At 40.6% G+C, this 21,813-nt stretch overlaps 1 pseudogene; it reads left to right on the top strand.

Moving 5' to 3' along the window:
• Positions 1 to 20,663: 20,663 nt before the first annotated feature.
• LOC101440573 (developmentally-regulated GTP-binding protein 1 pseudogene) lies at positions 20,664 to 21,813 on the top strand (annotated as a pseudogene).

Raw genomic sequence — 21,813 nt, 5'->3', positions numbered from 1 at the left:
TGGCGCCGCCCACACTTCCCGTGCCGCTGACGACAACAGAAGCGGACAAAGAAACAAGAAACAAGACGCAGCAAAAAGACACAGAAAACAGACAACCGGGGGAGGGGAGGGGAATTAAATAAATAAAAATAAATCTTTAAAAAAAAAAAAAAAAAAAAAAAAGTGAGGAAGAGATTGCTGGGGAAATGCCCTGAATATTGAGTTTTCAGACTCCTTTAAAATCTCTCTCATAATGTGATAGATTTTAGTAGAAAATACTTGCACAGAAAAGCAGAACATGCCCTGAACCAGGAGTCCTATCACTTATTACCTTAATCACTTCATCTGCCTGGGACCTGGTTTCTTGATCTGCAAAATGGAGCTAATGATGCTTTCCTAATTCATAGAGAGCTTTGGAAATGGTACACCTCTGTTCACAAGTAAAGGATTGCCACTATTACCTATGTGAGGACATACATGATGGAAAAGAAGAAAATTAATTCAAACCAGTTGCTGCATCAATGTGACATCATCCTAATGGCTGGACTAGAGTTTTTCGTGGAAGTCACTATTCACCATGAAATTGCCTGAGGAAACAGGTTGTTTTGACATCTTCTGACAAGGACAGTTAGGGAGTCTCCTCTTCACCATAGAAGTGACTCATAAAAAGAGCTCGGAAGCAGACTTGGTCCAGTGGTTAGGACGTCCGCCTACCACCTGGGAGGTCCGTGGTTCAAACCCCAGGCCTCCTTGACCCGCGTGCAGTTGACCCATGCTCAGTGCTAATGCACTCAAGGAGTGCCGCCCCATGCAGGGGTGTCCCGTGTCCCCACACGCAATGAGTGTGCCCCATAAGGAGAGCCACCCAGCGCGAACGAAAGTGCAGCCTGCCCAGGAATGGCGCCGCCCACACAGAGCTGACACAACAAGATGATGCAACCAAAAGAAACACAGATTCCCATGCTGCTAAGAACAACAGAAGAGGACAAAGAACACGCAGCAAATAGACACAGAGAACAGACAACTGGGAAGGGGAGAGAATTAAATAAATAAATAAATCTTTTAAAAAAAAAAGAGCTCGGAAAAATGAAAAATGAACTGGGGAAGTCTTCTGAGTTTTTAGCACACCTGGTCTGGAGGAAAACTGAACCTCCAGGGAAGAGAGTATGTGCTAAAGCAGGCTTAGGATGAATTTAGAACTGGATTCAAACCCTGGCCCTATCACTGTGTGACCACGTAATATTAATAGCAGGAAAGTTTCTTATCCTCTCTAAGTTTTAGCATCCACGTGTAAAATGAAGATAGTAATACCATTTCATAGAGTTGATGGGAGATTTGAAATTGGAAATGTAAAAAATTAGAGATTTCTTCTTAAAGTAGGTAATCAAGAAAAAAAAATTTCAACCAACAGGAGAATGGATAAATACATGGTGGGATATTCTTATACAAAAATACAACCGTTAGTGAAAAGAAATAAATTATATCTACATGCACCAGAATGACTGAATCTTTCAATATGACACTGAGAGAATATATGTGAAGAAACTATAAATTAAAAGAAGGGAGTAAACAGCTCAAAGTTAGGAAAGAAGATACTTTGGATGCAAAACAGGAAAAAGGAAAGAGGAGAAATACTCAGGAAGGTATAAGTTCCAGTGCTCTGGTTCTAGTATTTGGTGGCCAGGTCACAGATATTTATTTTATTGTTAATAAAATAAAAGAGACATGATGAGAGTATATCATGAACTAAGGATTGCAATTAATTTAATTTTTCACAACAACAAGATGGAACAGGCACTCAATAAATACTGCTGCCTTCCTTCCTCAGGTTCTTCTCAAGAAATGTTAAGTTCTGGTTGTTGTTGTTTTTTAAGGCAAGACATTTTCTTCAATTAATTTACGTTCTTCACATTGTATACACAGTCCTTTTTCCCACAAGTCTTTAATTAAAGCTAAAATATCATTGATTTAGGAGTGCTTAATGGTTTCCATCTTTGGGAATGTTGTTACTTATACAGTTGTTTTCTTCTTATCTCTATAACCTGTCCTTTCTAACTTCCATTTCCCACTCACTTGTGTAACATAATAATGGAAAATGTAATTAAATATTCAAATAACTGAAAAGAAAATGCTACAGTACAGACAAGACAAAGTCAAGATCTCAAAGCCTAACATATAAGGCCTATTACAGTCTCACACTGAACTCAAACTTTCCCTTTACACAACCTTCACTTGAGTCAAGCTGAAAATCTTGCACTCCCTGACACATCACACCTCTATGCTTTCTTCCCCACCTCTGAATGCCTTTATTATCCCTTTTTAATTGGAAAATTCCTACTCTTCTCTCAGAACCACACTTCAATGTCATTTCCACTGTGAAGCTTATCCCAACATCTCGGGTAAAATCTATTGCTACCTCCTCTATGCTCCTATATTACTTGAAAAAATACCATTATTATAGCCCTCAAAACATAGTCATTGAAATTATTTCTTACTAGTGGTCCCCCTAACACTTTCAAAGGTAGTATACCTGTTTCATATCAGAAGTGCCTGGCACTTTGCAGACAGTAAATGAACACTTGTGTGAGTGATTAAGAGATTATTATATTAAATATTTCATACCTCTTAATCTCACTAGTAATTCTTCAACTGTGGTATGGTGCAGACAGTGAGTGCTAAAGAGATTAAACGTCTAGTCAGGGGATTTTGCATGGAGTCTTGAAGGATGAGAACCATAGAGAAGGGGATATCTTCCCCGCTGACTTGATCTTCACCCAGAAGACCCATCTCCATCCTAGTAACAGAGCTCCCTAAGTCCAGTAAGGGAGAAGATTACTCTCTTGTGAGAGTGTGTCACAAGAAACGTACAATCACTTGTAGACACAACTTGGGGTGTCCTGGGGGAAATTTCCAGGGGGGAAATGTTATAATATATTTTTATTTCACTCCTATTTGGTGAATTTGATAAATTATTCCCTTCTATGAAAATTGACATCAATAGAAAGGAAGTCAGCATAACTGGACACAGATTTTAAGTTAGGTCAGTTAGATACTGAATGCTATGGGAGCCCCTGTTAAACAAAGTATTCTATTACTCTGTGCTAAATATATGCATCTGAAAGTTCTACAGATTATCAAGAAAAGATAGTATGGCAAAATGACTAAAGAATAGGGTTTGCAATCAGGCAGAACTGGGTTCAAACCTATTGTTTTAGTCTGCTAGGCTGCCGAAAGCAATATACCAGAAATGGAGTGACTTTTACAATGGGGACTTATTGGCTTACACACTTACAGTTCCAAGACTGAGAAAAGTGTCTAACTCAAGGCATCATCAGGCAGTGTTTTTTCCTGAAGACCAGCTGCTGGCAATCCTGGCAAGGCACATGAAGGAGTATGCTAGGCTTTCCCTCCTCCTCTGGGTTTCATTGCCTTCAGCTTCCTGTTTCCATAGCTCTCTCTCTTTGTCTGAATCTCATTCTCTTTTAAAGAATGCTAATAAAGAAGATTAAGACCCACCCTGGGCCATGCCTTCCTGAAGTAACCTAATCAAAAGGTCCCACCTACAATAGATTTATACCCACAGGAATGGATTTACTTTAAGAACATGATTTTCTGGGGTCCATTCAGCTTCAAACTGTCATACCCATGTTTCATACGCTAGTCAATTTTCTGATTTTTCAGTGTATCATTGATGAAATGGCAACAAAATAACATTTACCTCATTGCACTGTTGTAAGATTAAATAGGATGGAGAAACAATCAACACATCAGAAGTGTTCAACAGGTGGTAGCAACTACTATTATTTAAATGCTCTGAGTCTCTGTTTCCTGAAGATAAAAAAGGTAAGGGGCAGTCAATATTACATACATCAAAGTTGGGTTAAATGATAAAGCATTGAGTAACAATATATAGAATAGTGTTTGGCATATAAGTTGACATTCAATAAATATCTGAACCAAGAAAAGAAGAAACCTTAAAAATTAAGAAGTTGATCTAGCATTTCTTATTATTTTTTTCAGGAGTGTAGTCAGAGACCCTCTTTGATGATCTTAAATTGCTATAGGCCATTTCATGAGGAAAAATAATGCATGTATTTGGAATCCTATAGGAAATGGCGTCCTTTTATCCCCAGGTTTAAAATCCCTCACCTAAATAAAGATATAAAATATAAATTAGAGGAAATGGAGACTTTGCATGAAAAGACTGTCTTTTCTTTAGTTTTAAATGAGTTAGTCCATTATTCATTTTTAAAACTCAGTAACTGAGGCAGCCACAGTCTTAAGTATAAATTAATAAACTCTTTGGTGAAAGAACAAGAAACAATGGCAAATATTTAATCTTTCCTTTCCCAAGTTGGAGTGGTTTATTCTCTGCCCTTTTTGGATGTGCTATAGATTTTAATCCCCTTTTGACCCTTTCTTTTGAGTTAATGGAATTGTCTCTCTTATGTCCTTGTTTTCCATTCCTCAACCTGCCTGGACTTCTGCCTCCAAAGGTTAACATTGCTATGAAGTAATGTAATTCATCATTACTATTTAGACAGATTTATTCAGCGTTTTCTCCCTGCAGATGGCTGAAAGCATGGTGAATCTAACATTTAGCATTTTCCCTGGGGAAGGGGTATTAGACATTATATTTATAGTATCCAAACTCAAAACTCTAAAAACAAAGAATCCTAAAAATTTAAAAATAAATAAACAAACCTTTACATTTAATCAGAATTGAATAATAACATTTCCAAGCAATTGTCCTAATTAGGATAGGAAAATATCTTCGAAATAAGAGAGCACTGATCTGGCCACACAGTGAGATAGGCTTTGGTGAATTTAGTTTCAATTAATTTGCCTTACATGGGAGCACTGTAGTTAACCTACACAATATTTCTGGGTCTGATAAAATGTGCAAAGACATAGTCACAGACACTAAGATTTAGAAAGAAGCTTAAAGGGCACTCTTGTGCTCATACCAATTATCAATAATTGATCACAGCATTATTTTTTACTGAATTTCCCTGTGAGCAGATATTTTGTCACAGGAGTTGAAACCTATTTGCCACTTCTGGTATTCTAAGAAATGCGTTTGGGGAATAACCTTGTCACTATCTCTATACCTGAGCCCCTCTTGAGAAAGAGAATTTCGGGTAGCCTGTTACATCTTGCAATTGTAGTGCTTTCTATTTCTTTGCTTGTTTTTTAATATATTTTAAATTTATTTTTAAAATATACATAGATCACACAAAATGTTACCTTAAAAAAATATGAGATTCCCATATGCCCTACTCTCCACATCCCCCAATTTTCCCACATCAACAACTTCTTTCATTAGTGTGGTACATTCATTGCATTTGATGAATACATTTTGGAGAACTGATACACAGCCTGGATTATAGTTTACATTGTAGTTTACACTCTCTCCCAGCCCATTCAGTGGGTTATGCAGGATATATAATGTCCTGCATCTGTCCCTGCAATATCATTCAGGACAACACCAAGTCTCAAAAATGCTCCCATATTATGACTCTTTTTCTTTCTCCCTGCCTTCAGCACCTCCAGTGGCCACTGTCTCCACATCAATGATATAATTTCTTCCATTGCTAGAGTCACAATAATTATGAAGTAGAATACCAGTAAGTCCACTGTAACCCATATTTTATTCCCCAGTCCTGAGGACCCTGGGATGAAGATGTCCACTCCAGCTCTTAATTGAGAGGGGGCTTCTCCCACATGGCTGATGGATAGGATTCTTCTGCTTGCAGTTGCAGACTCTCTTGTTTCCTTGGTGTGGTGGTTGACCATTTTTACCTTCTTGTTATCTGACTAGGGTAAGTCCAACGAACTGGAGAGTAGGAGTTGCAACTCTGCTGAGGCCCAGAGCCCAGCTGGCACATGGACAGCCAGAGATTCAAGTCTCCCAGACATATACCAACCCCAGAGCCAATCACAGTTTTAATAAAAGGGACAAAAGAGGCATGTATAGAGAAGTCACATCTGACTACAACTCCATCACACTCAGGAGCACAAATTCCAAAGTATGGCCCACTGGCAAGACACTGAACTCCAGAGCCATCTGCCATGACTGCAGGACCTGGGTGTCTCCGTAGCCCTCAGGAGCACCACTACCTGGGGTTGTATCTACTTTGGCTGTCTATGAGATCCTGCTGAGACATGAATCACTGCAGCCCTTCTGATGACCTCCTGACTCATTTTGAAGTTTCTTAACTATGTAAACTCATTTGTCTTTACCATTTCCCCCTTTTATTCAAGGTCTTTTTCCAGTTTGTAGTGCTTTATATTAATAATATCTATTTGAAACTTGCCTACCCCAGTGGAACTGATTTTCCTCCAAATCTAGTACCCTTCCACTTGATAGACATTCTAGATTTCCTTAATTCCTTCATTTATTTATTTATTGGGCACCAACTATGACCTAGGCACTGTGCTTGACACATGATATGATGGTGAACAAGCTAGATCTCTGTTCTCCATTCTCACAGAGCTTATGTCTCATTTGATACGACAGTGAAATGATTCTTCTAGACTCCAGATTAACCCTTGGGAAATTCTTAAACACTTATATGCAGTTCCTTTACCATCCTACTTAGCCTCTTCTGAATTTGCTCAAATTGGTCTTGGCCCCTAACAAAGTGTAGGGCTTAATCGAAAACTAGTGGGAAGGCAGGGGAGAACAAGGCTTGACACTGCTCTCCTTCTATATTAAACACTTTCCCTGTGACTTCTGAAATCCTCATCATTATCAGCCTTAATATTTGACTCCCTATCTCCTGTGTGGGGTAGGGAATGAGGGCATGTCTGGACAATTTAAATGAACTTGAATGGATTAGTTTCATTCTCAACTGGAACACTCCCATCATAGGGTTGTTTAAAAGTTGAGGCCATGAACTTCCAGGTCAAAGAGACCTGGATTTAAGTCTCAGTTCTGCCATTTACTAATTTAAGCAAGCAAGGGCAGTTCACGGGCTTGTAACCTGAGCAGTCACACAGGGGGACCCCTGCTCAGAAGAGCCCTGGACTTGGTTTAAATCTCTGCTTTAATGTCTTCTTGAAATTCTCAATAATTTTTGAACAAGGAGCTCTAACTTTTAATTTTGGAATGGGCGGCACAGTATGTAGCCAGTCCTAAAGGAAGTGACTTAAACTCTCTGAACTTTATCTTTATCTAGGAAACAGGGATGATGTTGCTACCCACCCTATGGGTATGGATAAACTTTATTTTTTTTTTTTTAATTTTTTTTTTTATTGACTTTGTAATAATATTACATTGAAAATATATATGTGAGGTCCCATTCAACCCCATCCCCCCACCCCCCCTCTCCCCCCCCCCCCCAACAACACTCGTTCCCATCATCATGACACATCCATTGGATTTGGTAAGTACATCTTTGGGCACCTCTGCACCTCATATACATTGGTTCACATCATGGCCCATACTCTCCTCTATTCCATCAAGTGGGCCCTGTGAGGATTTACAATGTCCGGTGATTACCTCTGAAGCACCATCCAGGGCAGCTCCATGTCCCAAAGACGCCTCCACCTCTCATCTCTTCCTGCCTTTCCCCATACCCTTTGTCCATTATGTCCACTTTTCCCAATCCAATGCCACCTCTTCTATGTGGACATTGGATTGGTTGTGTCCATTGCACCTCTATGTCAAGAGGAGGCTCAGATTCCACCTGGATGCTGGATGCAATCCTCCCATTTTCAGTTGTAATCACTCTAGGCTCCATGGTGTGGTGGTTGTCCTTCTTCAACTCCATCTTAGCTGAGTGTGGTAAGTCCAATAAATCAGATTGTAGGTGCTGGAGTCTGTTGAGGCTCAGGATCTGGCTATCACATTGTCAGTCCAGAGATTCAAATCCCCTAAATATATCTTAAACCCCAACATTAACTGCACCTCTAGCACATTAGCATGAAAGTCTTATGAAGGGAGATCCCATCTGAGTCCAGATTCATCACACATAAACACCATTTCCAAAGAGGGGCCATCTGCCCTGGTAGTTAACCCCATCGGCCATGACCATAACTCCCATGGGTCTCTTTAGCCCTCAAAGGAACCAATATCTGGGGGTTGTATCTGCTTTATCTGTCTCTCTGACTCTGCTCAGTTGTGCATGAGGGCAAACCTTCTGCCAGCCTCCAGACTCTTTTTTAGAAACTCGTAGCCATATAAACTCATTTCTCCTTTCCATTTCCCCCTTACTTTAGGTCAAACAGCATTTTAAAGTCATGGTATTTTATGTAGACATGGATATTCTGCTGATCCGCATTGAACCTTCCGTATAAGGTCATTTTCCAGTTGCATCATCAGTTGGTAGTTGATAGTGGTCCCTCGTTGCCAGGGAGGCTCATCCCCGGGTGTCATGTCCCGCGCTGGGGGGAAGGCATTGCATTTACATGCTGAGTTTGGCTTCGAGACTGGCCACATTTGAGTAACATGAAGGCTGACAGAAGGAAATTCCCAGGCACAAAGTTGCTCTAGGCCTTGTTCTTATTTTGGGTTTATCAGCTCACAAGCATAGTCATTAGCATCTGGGGCTCACTGTTGAACCCTCACTCCCTCCCGGTCCCCACCACTGTACCTGGGAGACTGTCGCTGCTCCCCTAGGGACCACGACAGAGCACCACTGGCCAGGAACCCAGTACCCCCCCTACTGTGGTTTTTAATTGTTGCCACTATGAGTATATCCAAACATTACCATGCACCCTGGACATATGTTCTGTACAGCTCCCTGTCAGTCATATATCACCTGTCATTGGTATCCCATACCAGTATCCCTCCATTGCCATTGTTGAAACACTCTGTGATCCAGAACTCCCCGAAATTTGAAGCCCAATATAATGTCATGGTCCCTTACTAGGGAATGGCATATAGCGATGAGTTTAAAGGATAGATAAAGAACTTGGATAAAGTTAGATAAAGAACTTAGATAAAGAATGTTGACTTGAAAAAATTCCACATCCTATTTTTTTCTTTTTATTTTTCTTTTTATTTTTTCCCCCCCCCCCCTAATTATTCAGCTTTTCTTCACAGGAGTCCTAGACCACAGCAATGTATATATATAATATACAGCACTCCCACACATCCACCAGAAAACCTTTTCCCTTCCACAGTGATACTCTTACGCCCTATTCATATCATATTTACTTAAAGTGATGTACAGAGTCTGAGACATTAGCTTTCTAACAAGGTGACATCTGTGCTTACATTATGGTGCATACTTTAGGATACACAGTTCTTTACATTTTTAGTTATCCTATGTTTTACATTATGGTTTACATTATCAGTCTGTCATCTCCTATATGTTATGGTGTAATATTACATGTTTTATATCCATCTTTGTGTACTCTCAAGAAACTCCTCTCTTACCCCCCATTTACTTTGGTTCCACACATTTAACGTCCATTTTCCCTTCCACCTTGGTGCCCTCAGTGATAGCCAACCTCCGTTTCCTGAGGAGCCACTTCCAGAGATAGATGGAATAGTGTTCAGGGCCTAACTTGCTCAACTGCCCCAATGCCCTGGGAGCCACCCTTTCCCTCGAGGGATACAGTTCCCTCTATTGGATGGCATTAGTCCTCCCCAGGATGTGGGTCCACCCCCACTCTCACTACTTGGGTTTCTACCCCATGGTGTCACCCACTCTGGCAGAATGAGCATTTAGACATTCCCCAGGAGCCCGTCCTGCATCAGACCCTCCCCTCCGAGCATTCTAAACAGGTAACCCTCTTTATTATATTTTGATATGATTTTCTTGGCATTTTACTCTCCACCAACACCTGACCCTCTCCTGGTTCGTATGCTACCCCTCCCTCCCCCCACTTTTGGGCAACGTTACCCATCCGTCCCTCCCCAGCCACCCTCAAACCCGCAAAGCCCCAAGCAAAGGCAACCCCTTGCCCCCCTTTTATCTCTTCTTTGTGTTCATACTTACCACCATCTCGTCTTAAATTCCACCCCTGCAGACATCAGCTCATATCCTTCCTCCACCCTCCGATTTCCTGCAAGCCCATCGTTCAGTCTCTTGCTATCTAGGGCAGCTTGTTTATTTCATATCATTGAGGTCATGTAGTATTTGTCCTTCAATGTCTGGGTTGCTTCACTCAACATAAGGTTCTCAAGATTCATCCATGTTATCACATGTGTTTGTAGTGTGTTTGTTCTTACAGCCGAGTAGTATTCCATTGTGTGTATATACCACATTTTATTGATCCACTCGTCTGTTGATGGGCATTTGGGTTGATTCCAACTTTTGGCAATAGTGAACAATGCTGCTATGAACATTGGTGTACATATATTGGTTTGTGTTCTTGTTTTCAGTTCTGCTGGGTATATTCCCAGCAGTGGAATTGCTGGATCATATGGCACATCTATGGCTAGTTTTTTGAGAAACCGCCATACTGTTCTCCAGAATGGTTGGATCCTTCTGCATTCCCACCAGCAGTGGATGAGTGTTCCCCTTCCTTCACATCCTCTCCAGCACTTGTATTCTTCTGTTTTTTTCATAGCTGCCAATCTTATGGGTGTAAGATGGTATCTCATTGTGGTTTTGATTTGCATTTCCCTGATAGCTAGAGATTTGGAACATTTTTTCATGTGCTTTCTTGCCATTTGTATTTCTTCTTCGGAGAAGTGTCTGTTTAAGTCTTTTTCCCATTTTTTAAATGGGTTGTTTATCTTTTTGTTTTCAAGATATAGGAGTTCTTTATATATGCACGTTATAAGTTTCTTATCAGATATATGATTGCCAAATATTTTCTCCCACTGTGTGGGCTCCCTTTTTACTTTCTTGACAAACTCCTTTGAGGTGCAGAAGGCTTTAATTTTGAGGAAGTCCCATTTATCTATTAGTTCTTTTGCTGCTCGTGCTTTTGGTGAGATATTCATAAATCCATTACCTATTACAAGGTCCTGTAGATGTTTCCCTACACTGCTTTCTAAGGTTTTTATGGTCTTGGCTCTTATATTTAGGTCTTTGATCCATCTTGAGTTGATCTTTGTATAAGGTGTGAGATGGTAATCCTCTTTCATTCTTCTACATATGGCTATCCAGTTCTCCAGACACCATTTGTTGAATAGGCCACTCTCTCCCAGTTGAGAGGGTTTGGTGGCTTTATCGAATATTATGTGGTTGTATATGTGAGGTTCTATATCAGAGCTTTCAATTCGATTCCATTGGTCTATATGTCTCTCCTTATGCCAATACCATGCTGTTTTCACCACCGTAGCTTTATAGTATGTTTTGAAGTCAGGTAGTGTGATTCCTCCAATTTCGTTTTTCTTTTTCAGTATGTCTTTGGCTATTCGGGGTCTCTTTCCTTTCCAAATAAATTTCATAGTTAGTTTTTCTAGTTCCTTAAAGAAGGCTGCATTGATTTTTATTGGGATTGCATTGAATGTGTAGATCAATTTTGGTAGGATAGACATCTTAATAATGTTCAGTCTTCCTATCCATGAACAAGGAATAGTCTTCCATTTATTTAGGTCTTCTTTGATTTCCTTGAACAATCTTGTATAGTTCTCAGTGTATAAATTCTTTACCTCTTTAGTTAAATTTATTCCTAAGTATTTGATTTTTTTATTTACTATTGTGAATGGTATTTGTTTCTTGATTTCCTCCTGATCTTGCTCATTATTGGTGTACAGAAATGCTACTGATTTTTGCGCATTGATCTTATAACCTGCGACTTTACTAAACTCATTTATGAGTTCTAGAATCTTCGTTGTAGATCTCTCAGGGTTTTCTATGTATAGGATCATGTCATCTGCAAATAATGAAATTTTGACTTCTTCCTTTCCAATTTGAATGCCTTTTATTTCTGGTTCTTGCCTCAGTGCTCGAGCAAGTACTTCTAAGACAATGTTAAATAGGAGCGGCGACAGTGGGCATCCTTGTCTTGTTCCTGAGTTTAGAGGGAAGGAGTCTAGGATTTCTCCATTGTAAACAATATTGGCTTTAGGTTTTTCATATATACTCTTTATCATGTTCAAAAAATTTCCTTGTATTCCAATCATTTGGAGTGTTTTTATCAAGAAAGGGTGCTGTATTTTGTCAAATGCTTTTTCTGCATCAATAGATATAATCATGTGATTTTTTCCCTTCAATCTGTTTATATGGTGTATTACGTTGATTGATTTTCTTATGTTGAACCATCCTTGCATACCTGGGATGAATCCCACTTGGTCGTGGTGTATAATTCGTTTAATGTGTTGTTGAATACGATTAGCAAGTATTTTGTTAAGTATTTTTGCGTCTAGGTTCATTAGAGAAATTGGTCTGTAATTTTCCTTTCTTGTGATGTCTTTGTTTGGCTTTGGTACTAGGGTAATGTTGGCATCATAGAAGGAGTTGGGTAATGTTCTTTCTGTTTCGATGGTTTGGAATAGTTTCAGCAGGATTGGTGTCAGTTCTTTCCGGAATGTTTTGTAGAATTCACCTGTGAAGCCATCTGGCCCTGGGCTCTTCTTAGTTGGGAGATTTTTAATAACTGATTCTATCTCTCTGCTTGTGATTGGTTTGTTAAGATCATCAATTTCTTCTTTTGTCAATATGGGCTGTTTATGTGTTTCTAGGAATTTGTCCATTTCCTCTAGATTGTCATTTTTGTTGGAATATAGTTTTTCAAAATATCCTCTTATGATAGTCTTTATTTCTGTGGGGTCAGTGGTGATATCGCCTTTCTCATTTCTTATTTTGTGTATTTGCATCTTCTCTCTTTTTTTCTTTGTTAGTGTTGCTAAAGGTTTGTCAATTTTGTTAATCTTCTCAAAAAACCAGCTCTTGGTCTTGTTTATCTGTTCAAGTGCTTTCTTATTTTCTATTTCGTTTAGTTCTGCTCTTATCTTTATTTCCTTCCTTCTTCTTCCTGTTGGGTTACTTTGTTGTTGTTTTTCTAATTCCTTCAAATGTGCAGTTAGTTCTTCAATTTTTGCTCTTTCTTCTTTTTTGATATATGAATTTATGGCTATAAACTTCCCTCTCAGTACTGCTTTTGCTGCATCCCATAAATTTTGGTATGTTGTGTTATCATTATCATTTGTTTCAAGGTAGTCATTGATTTCTTTTGAGATTTCCTCTTTGACCCACTGTTTTTCTAAGAGTGTGTTGTTTAATTTCCAAATCGTGGTGTGAAATCTGGGCTTCTTACCCTTGGAAATCTCCAGCTTGACTCCACTGTGGTCAGAGATAATGTTTTGTATGATTTCAATCTTTCTGAATTCGTTCAGCCTTTCTTTGTGGCCTAGCATATGATCTATCTTGGAGAATGATCCATGTGCGCTTGAGAAAAATGTATATCCTGCTGTGTTTGGGTGTAGCGATCTATATATGTCTATTAGATCGAGCTCCTCTAATATACTATTCAGATGTTTTGTTTCTTTGGTGATTCTCTTTTGAGATGTTCTGTCCAGAGTTGATAGTGGTGTATTAAAATCCCCCACTATAATTGTAGATGTATCTATTCTTTCACTTAGTTTTTCCAGCGTTTGCCTGACGTATTTAGAGGCACCCTTGTTAGGGGCATAGATATTTATGATTGTTCGATCTTCTTGACAGATTTTCCCTTGGACTAAAATGTAGTATCCTTCTTTGTCTCTCACAATTGTTTCACATTTAAAGTCTATTTTGTCTGATATTAATACAGCTACTCCTGCCTTTTTTTGGTTATTGTTAGCTTTTATGATTGTTTTCCAGCCTTTCACTTTCAATCTCCATGCGTCTCTGGGTCTAAGATGTGTCTCTTGTAGACAGCATATGGATGGGTCATATTTCCTTATCCAATGTCCCAGTCTGAATCTTTTGATAGGTGAGTTTAATCCATTGACATTCAGTGTTATTACTATCAAGGAATTATTTGTGTTAGCCATACTTTGATTGGATTTGTGTTTGTCATATTTTGTTTGTATATTTTTTTTTGTCTTTTTTGTTGTTGTTGTTGGTCTTATACTCTCCTCCAACTTTGCCTTTCCTGTTTTTTCCTTTCTTCCTGCAGCACTCCCTTTAGAATTTCTTGAAGGGGAGGTTTCTTGTTGGTATACTCTTTCAGTTTCTGTTTGTCTGTAAATATTTTGAACTCTCCATCATATTTGAATGCTAGTTTAGCTGGATAAAGTATTCTTGGTTGGAAATTTCTTTCCCTTAGTACCTTGACTATATCATACCACTGTTTTCTTGCCTCCATGGTTTCAGAAGAGAAATCAGCACTTAATCTAATTGAGCTTCCCTTGTATGTGATGGTTTTCTTTTCTCTTGCTGCTTTTAGGATTTTCTCTTTGTCTTGAGCATTGGATAATTTGACAAGTATATGTCTTGGGGTGGGCCTGTTGGGGTTTATGACTTGTGGAGTGCGCTGTGCTTCTTGGATATGTACATCTGTCTCTTTCAGTAGATTTGGGAAGTTTTCAGCCATTATTTCCTGCAACACTCTTTCTGACCCCTTTCCCTTCTCTTCACCTTCTGGAATGCCTATAATACGTATGTTTGAGCATTTTGCATTGTCATTCAGGTCCCTAAATCCTAATTGGATTTTTTCTATCTTCTTATTGACCCCTTCTACTATCTGTTTGATTTCTGATGTACTGTCTTCCACATCACTAATTCTCTGCTCTGTCTCTTCTAGTCTGCTGATATTTGCTGCAAGTGTATTTTTGATTTCTTGAACTGTGGTGTTCATTCCCATCATATCTGTTATGTTTTTGCGTATGTCTGCAATTTCCCCTCCAAGTGATGTCTTCATGTTGTTAACCTCTTTCATTACTGCATCAAATTTGTCGGTGATAAATGTTCTGAGATCTTTCATTGCTTGTGCCAAGTTTTGCTCCCCTTCGTGATTATTGGTTTGTTGATTGGATTCAGCCATGTTTTCCTGATTATTGGTTTGGTTCGTAGATTTTTGTTGCTTTCTGGTCATCTCTTTATTTTGACGAATTTAATCAGTTCCTTAGCTTCTTTGTCTGCTCTTGGAGGTTAATTAGTTGTTATTTTTGCACAGGTGTTATATCTTCTCTTTGTCACTTTTTTCTTCTTATTCTAGTTACTTGTTGTTGGTTAAGTTCACTTTAGAGGAAAGTATTAGTGTTGGGGAAAGGCAATTGTGTAAACAAGGGAAAAGTGTAAAGTTGTATTGGTGATGTATGTTAATAAAGCAAGAATATGAGATCTGGAAGGATGGAGGTTAGATTCATGTAGATTGTATAGAGTTATAGCTGTAGGTAGAGTACCTTTTATGAAGTAGATGACTGAATTTGGGAGGAATATGGTATGAACTACACAGCTATTGTTTTCATGAGAGAGGGAAAAAGAAAAGAAAGGTAATAGTTTCAAGAGTGGATAATAGACAGAAAACAGAACAAAGGTATTAGAAATTAAGAGTTAGACACTTTGTGGATCAAAGAACGGGAGGTGGGGGGTGGAATATAGGAGAGACAGTAGATGATAGTGGATATCAAGATGCAGGGGAAGGGGGATAGTGTAGGTAGCCTAAATCAGTTCACACAGAAATGAGGCAGTGGAGGATGGGAAAACCCAGCAAATGTGAGGTGTTCCCTGTAGCACCTATTGTATACTTGAATTAAAGTAAAAATAAGTGGAAGATGAGGGACAAGAGGGAAAGAGAAAACTGAAAAAAAAAAAAACTAATTATAATAAAGAAAAAAGAAAGGCAAGAAGAAAGGAAGAAAGAAAAAGAGGATGGGCAAACGGTGGGGAATGGATAGGGAGAAGAGAGATACAGGTACACACGTGTCACAATTGCAACACTATCTAAAACAACAACTTCCCCCCGCTTTGCCCTAAAAACCCCGTCTGTCTGCCCAAATGGGTCTGCAAGCACCTCCCTTCCCACAAACCCCCAATAGGCCGCCCAGGGCCCACGAACTCCCCAGTACTGCAGATGCTCAAAAAAAAAAAAAAAAAAAAAAAAACAGAAACCCCTCCGCAGGCCCGGCTCCGCCCGCCGCGGAGGCTTGGACCGGCTCTGCCTGGCTCCTCACGCCGCCTTGGCCTGGCCTGGCTCCGCCCAGCTCCGCTCGCTACAGCGGCCCAGCCGGCTCCGGCGTCCACCTCCCGCCACCGCGGCCTGGACCGGCCCTGCCCGGCTCCGTACCCGCCGCGGCCTGACCCGGCCGCGCCCGGCTCCAAACGCTACCGCGGCCCGCAGCCGGGGCCTGAACCGGCCCCGCCCGGCTCCAAGCGCTACCGCGGCCCGCAGCCGGGGCCTGAACCGGCCCCGCCCGGCTCCAAACGCTACCGCGGCCCGGCTAGGCCTGGCTCGGCCCCGCCCGGCCCCGCTTGCCGCCGGCGCAGCCCGGCCCGGCTCCGGCGTCCGCCGCTGCGGCCCGGCCTGGCTCAGCCCCACCGAGCGGGGCTAGATGCCTCGTCTCCGCCTACCCAAGGAGGGAATCCTCTACAGGTAGCTGGGATCTCCGTGTATATTTCACAGACGAATCCTCTCTGTTACCTTCCCTCCAAATCGATGTCCAGACACCTCCGGACCAGCAAAAATCCTGAAACAATCCAGTCCCAAAGAGTCTCCAACGCCGCCCAGCCGATTCCCTGCAGAAGACCCTAACAGGGATGTTCACTCAGCCGCCATCTTGCTCCCTCCCTGGATAAACTTTAAATGAGACAATGTGTGCCATGCATATCCCATAGTAAGCATCCCCCAAATATAAGTCAATGGCATTGTTATTTACAATATCTGACATGAACTGTTCTGATTTTAGTATACATGCTGCCAAAGTAAACAATTCTAACTTCTATGTACCAGTAATTACCCATTTTGGGGATAACTTTTCTATTTCCCTAATTAGATAATACATGTCTGAGAAAGAGGAAGTTTGTTTTGTTTTGTTTTTTTAATGCTGAGTATCTGATCTCTTTTTTGTTGCAAATAACAGAACTGTTTCTGGATAACTTATGCAAAAGGATTTTTGGAATGATAACCTGACCTAAAAAAAAGATAGTAAGGCTAGAGAATCAGTCTCAGAAATGAAAAGGAACCGAGGCAGCTTATTTCCTAGGTGAAGGATTTTGACAAGAGTGGAAAGCTTGAATTCTTACATTTTCAGCCTCTTTATCACTCTGCTGAGATTTCAAATTCCCGAGAGGAAGTGTACCTGGCTTAGGTAAGTTCATATGCTCATCCCTAGGCCAGAGCAAGGCAGGGCATCTGATTACAGTCCCACATAATACGGTGGGAGGAAATATGTGAGGAAGGAGGAAGACTCATCGAAAGATAATAAAGTGGGGAGCAGATGTGGCTCAAGCAGTTGAGTGCCTGCTTCCCATATGGGACGTCCCAGGTTCGGTTTCTGGTGCCTCCTAAAAACAAAAACAAACAGCAAACAAATGAAAAAACCAACTCAGGGGAACTGATATGGCTCAGTGGTTGAGCACTGGCTTCCTACATATGCGGTCTTGGGTTCAATTCCTGGCCCCGGTACCTCAAAAAAAAAAAAAAAATGCTAGTAGGGAGGTGAAATAGATCCAGAAAAATAAAGAGGACAGCGTATCTTCTCCAGGGTGCCTGTTATGTGCTGGTACAGCACCTAGCTCAAGGCTAACACTCTATAGGTACCTGTTGGGTAAACAAATGATTGAGTGAAACTTTTAAATCCTCACACAACTCTTAGCTCTGTTTTACGGATGAAGGAACTGAGGATCAGAGAACTTGAATAGTTTGTGCAATATCACACAATTAGCAAGTTGAGATTGGATCCTGGTTCTGTTTGATTCCAAATTTATTCTTGAGGTGTTTGTGAGGGACTGTCCTAAACCTCTGTACCTTGGGCAGTGCCCCCCAGGTCATAGGAGCTTGATGAATTTTAGTTCATCAGTGGGTTCTAGGTAGCTCTGTGCTGGGGAATTCTCACCTGTGATTCCCAATAATTTCAGAAAGGAAGTGATACCAGCTGTGTGACCTCAGACAAGACACATCTCTGCTTTCTCTTAGCCTCAGTCTCCTCAACCTCAACTGAAAATGGGAAGGATTGTCCTCTCTCCCTCATAAGATTATTGTGAGGATTGGTAAAGAGGATGTTTGAAAAACCCTTAGCACATTTCCTACACATAGAAAGCCTTCAGAAATTGCATTTTATCTATACTCAGAAAACTTAAATAAAACTGGAAGAAAGTGCTGGATGGTGTGGAGGGGTGCATGTGAAAACTGTCTTTATGCTGAAGTGGAAACAAAGGAGTAGGCATTAGGTTTCACTACTATATTTCATCTAAGTTAAGATTCCATCAGATGAAGTATTATTTTATACATCTCTTAGAGAAAAGCATTGCTAATTAAACTATGACAAAATGTTTTCTTATTACTTCAAGTTTTTATTTTATTCACACAGAGAAAACTTTTAGACTTTCATGCATATGTAAAAAGGAATATATAAAAAGGACTATATAAGCAAAATATGTTGGCTAAGGTGTCATTGGAACTGGGGAGTCAATATGGCTCAAGCATTGAGTGCCCGCCTACCACATGGAAGGTCCTGGGTTAGGTTCTTTAGAAGACAAACAAACAAGGAGCAGACAATGAGGAGACATTGAACAAAAACAACAAGCAGGCAAAAAGCAGATATCAAGGAAAAACAATGAGCAGACAAGCAGACATTGAACAAAAACAATGAGCAGGCAATGAGAAAAAACAATTAGCAGACAACGAGCAAAAACAAATGAGCAGGAGCGGATGTGGCTCAAGCAGTTGAGTGCCCACCTCCCACATGGGAGGTCCTGGGTTTGGTTCCCAGGGTCTCTTAAAGAAAAAAACAGACAACAAGCAGACAATGAGCAAAAACAACGAGCAAACAGACAAGGGAGCCACCTCTGGGGGGCAGGGAGTGTCAATAGGACTTTTTCATGTTTTGAATTATTCCACCTCTTCAGAAGGACATTTTAACTCAATTGTAGATGTGTTTTTCCCTACCATATTGCCTACTGATGAGAGAGTTAGGGAATGCAGCATTTCTTAACAGAATACTACACTGTTCATTTTGAGAATTTTCCTTCAAGTTACCGGTAAAAATTTGCAAATTTTGATGCTTTACGATCTTATTAGAAGGTACCTGTTTTTTTCAGCCTAAAACAAGGACTCATATTTATTAGTCAAAAGGTGCCTAAGTGCTTTGTTGACTTCAACATGACTGTGGCTGTGTGGTCATTTTGCCCAGAAATAATAGCCAAGTACCTGCAACTATGGCACTTCTGCATCCTAGTTATCCGATGCCATCAATTGCAAGGCATGCCCTGATTTCAGTGATGTCAAATGTTAAATAAGAATCTGCATCAGTGATGGCTAATTTTATGTGTCAACTTGGCTAGGTTGTGGTTTCCACTTGTTTGATCAATACTGGCCTAGTTATTATTATGGAGACAGAGATTTTGTAGATGGGATTAACACCTCTAATCAATTCACTCTGAGAAAAGGAGATTACCTTCGCTACTGTGGGTGGGCCTCATCCAATCAGTGGAGGTTTTAAAAGAAAAGAACTGAGGGTTTCAGAGTCAGAAGGAATTCTGCCTGAAGCCTACAATCTCTACTCATATCTAGCCTCCGCTAAGGACTCAAAGACATCAACCTCACCCATTCTGGAATTCCCAGCCTTTTATCTGCTGATTCTAGCTTGCCAGCCCCCACAATTCTGTAAGCCATTTCCTTAGAATAAATCTCATTATATATGTATAGATAACTAGAGATATATAAAGATATATAATCTCTTTTATCCATCTATCTAAAAATATACACACAAACACACACAGATCTCCTGTTGGTCAGTTTCTCTGTAAAACCCCAAATAATGCAGCATCTTCAAATGCATGAAATACGGCAGTAGAAAAGTTCTAGGAATTAGACATTCTCACACCCTGAGTTCTATCCCCTGCTGTGACACAAACTAGCTTATGAGTTTAGCTAATTTTCAAGTTCGAAGAGACTAGATTGAATCTCCTTGAATCCTCTGGGTTCATGGATAAGAAAACCCAGAGAAGGGTTGGGATTTCCCTAAGCTGATCCAAGGGCACAGTGGCAGAACTCGAAGGTCCTAATTCCAATCCCTCTGCCCTATTCACTTTGCTCCACTGATTCCTGTTAGAAAGGGTTATTTCATACGAGTATAAATATTGGCAATGCTATACCTCCAGTCACTTTACCTAAAATTTCCACAATGTTTTCTAATCACTCTTCAGCCCTTCTTGGCTTTCAAGTCCCAAATCAAATGCCGCCTACTCTGGGGTGCCTTTTCCAAGAGCCATCCCAACCTCCCCCCTACGTCCCCAGTCTGGAACTTGCCTCTGGTTACATGGCTCCACAGCACAGCGTTTCTATTCCTCTCATTGATATCATCTCATTGTTAGATATGAATTTGTTTACTTTTTTAAACTTTTTCTTAGGGAAAATGTCAAACACACACAAAATTAACAGAATAGTTTAGTGATCCTCCATATCCCATCATCCAGCTTCAACAACTAGCAACATCCTACCAATCCTGATTCTTCTATACCTCCCAACACTCTCCATTCTTTAAATCAACTATTTTTAATAGTTTTAAAAATTTGCATTAAAATTTACATATAATGAGTTGGCACCTGGTGCTGGTGGTAGCAGATCTGCCAGCATGTGTGAGGACAGTCAGAGTGGAGGCCGCTACACCCCACCACCTGTAACTCACCATCATGACCAGCACCTTAGCCAGGCTCGTGGAAATGGAAGCCATGATGGGTCCGATTAAAAGAACAAGGCCACCACCTAGAGCTGCTTAAGGCTCACCTTACTAAGTTTTGTTGAGAACTCCAAAAGGTGGTGGTGGTAGACGGCCAAGAAAAGATTTTGATGTGGCCAAGACAGGTGATACTCAAATTGGGCTTGTGGGGAAGTCAATGCTGATTAGTGACCTGGTAGTAACCTGGTGTATTCTGAGGTGGCAGCATATGAACTGTGTCATATGATCACTGTGCCAAGCACCATTGGCTGTGAAGGTGTCAAGATGCATCTTCTGGATCTCCCAGGTATCACTGAGGATGCCAAGGATGAGTAAGGTAGAGGCTGTCAAGGAATTTCAGTGGCCGGAACCTGTTACTTGATCCTGATTGTTCTGGATGTCCTTAAATCCTTGGGGCATAAGAAGACAATTGAAAATGAGCTGGAAGTCTTTGGCAGTCACATGAACAGAAACCCTTCAACACTGGCTTTAAGAAGAAGGACAAAGGGGGCATTCATCTCACTTCCATTTGTCCTTAAAGTGAGCTGGGTGCTAAAACTGTGGGAAGCATCTTGGCTGAATACAAAATTCTTAATGCTGATGTGACTTTGCATAGTGATGCCATAGCTGATGAACTAATTGATGTGGTGGAAGGATACAGAGTTTATTTGCCCTGCCTCTATGTGTTAAATAAGATTGACCAGATCTCCATTGAGGGGTTGGATATCATCTATAAGGCACCTTACTGCATACCCATCTCTGCCCTCCACCCCTGGAATTTTGATGACCTGTTACCAGACTAGACATCCCCAATATTGCTGCCTGACTCCAGGACCACAGCGGAGGATATATGAATGAAGATTCACAAAATTCTTATCAAAGAATTTAATTATGCTCTGGAATGGAGTCTCTTTGTGAAACACAGACTTCAAAAAATGGGTAAAGGTCTTATGTTGGAGGACAAGGATGTCATTCAAATTGGGAAGAGGCGAAACCTTCCCCTTTTCCCAACTGCTGGGCCAACTGCAGTAGCTTTCCCCATGAGCAGTACCTTACCCCAGACCCCTTCTTGGCTTCAGCTGCTGCTGTGTCAGGATTTAGGGGAAAGAGTTGGAATCCCTTAA

The sequence above is a fragment of the Dasypus novemcinctus genome, chromosome 9 (assembly GCF_030445035.2).
Source record: "Dasypus novemcinctus isolate mDasNov1 chromosome 9, mDasNov1.1.hap2, whole genome shotgun sequence".
NCBI lineage: Eukaryota > Metazoa > Chordata > Mammalia > Cingulata > Dasypodidae > Dasypus > Dasypus novemcinctus.
Note: the sequence above shows the minus strand (reverse complement) of the source record. Positions and strands in the feature narration are given on the sequence as shown.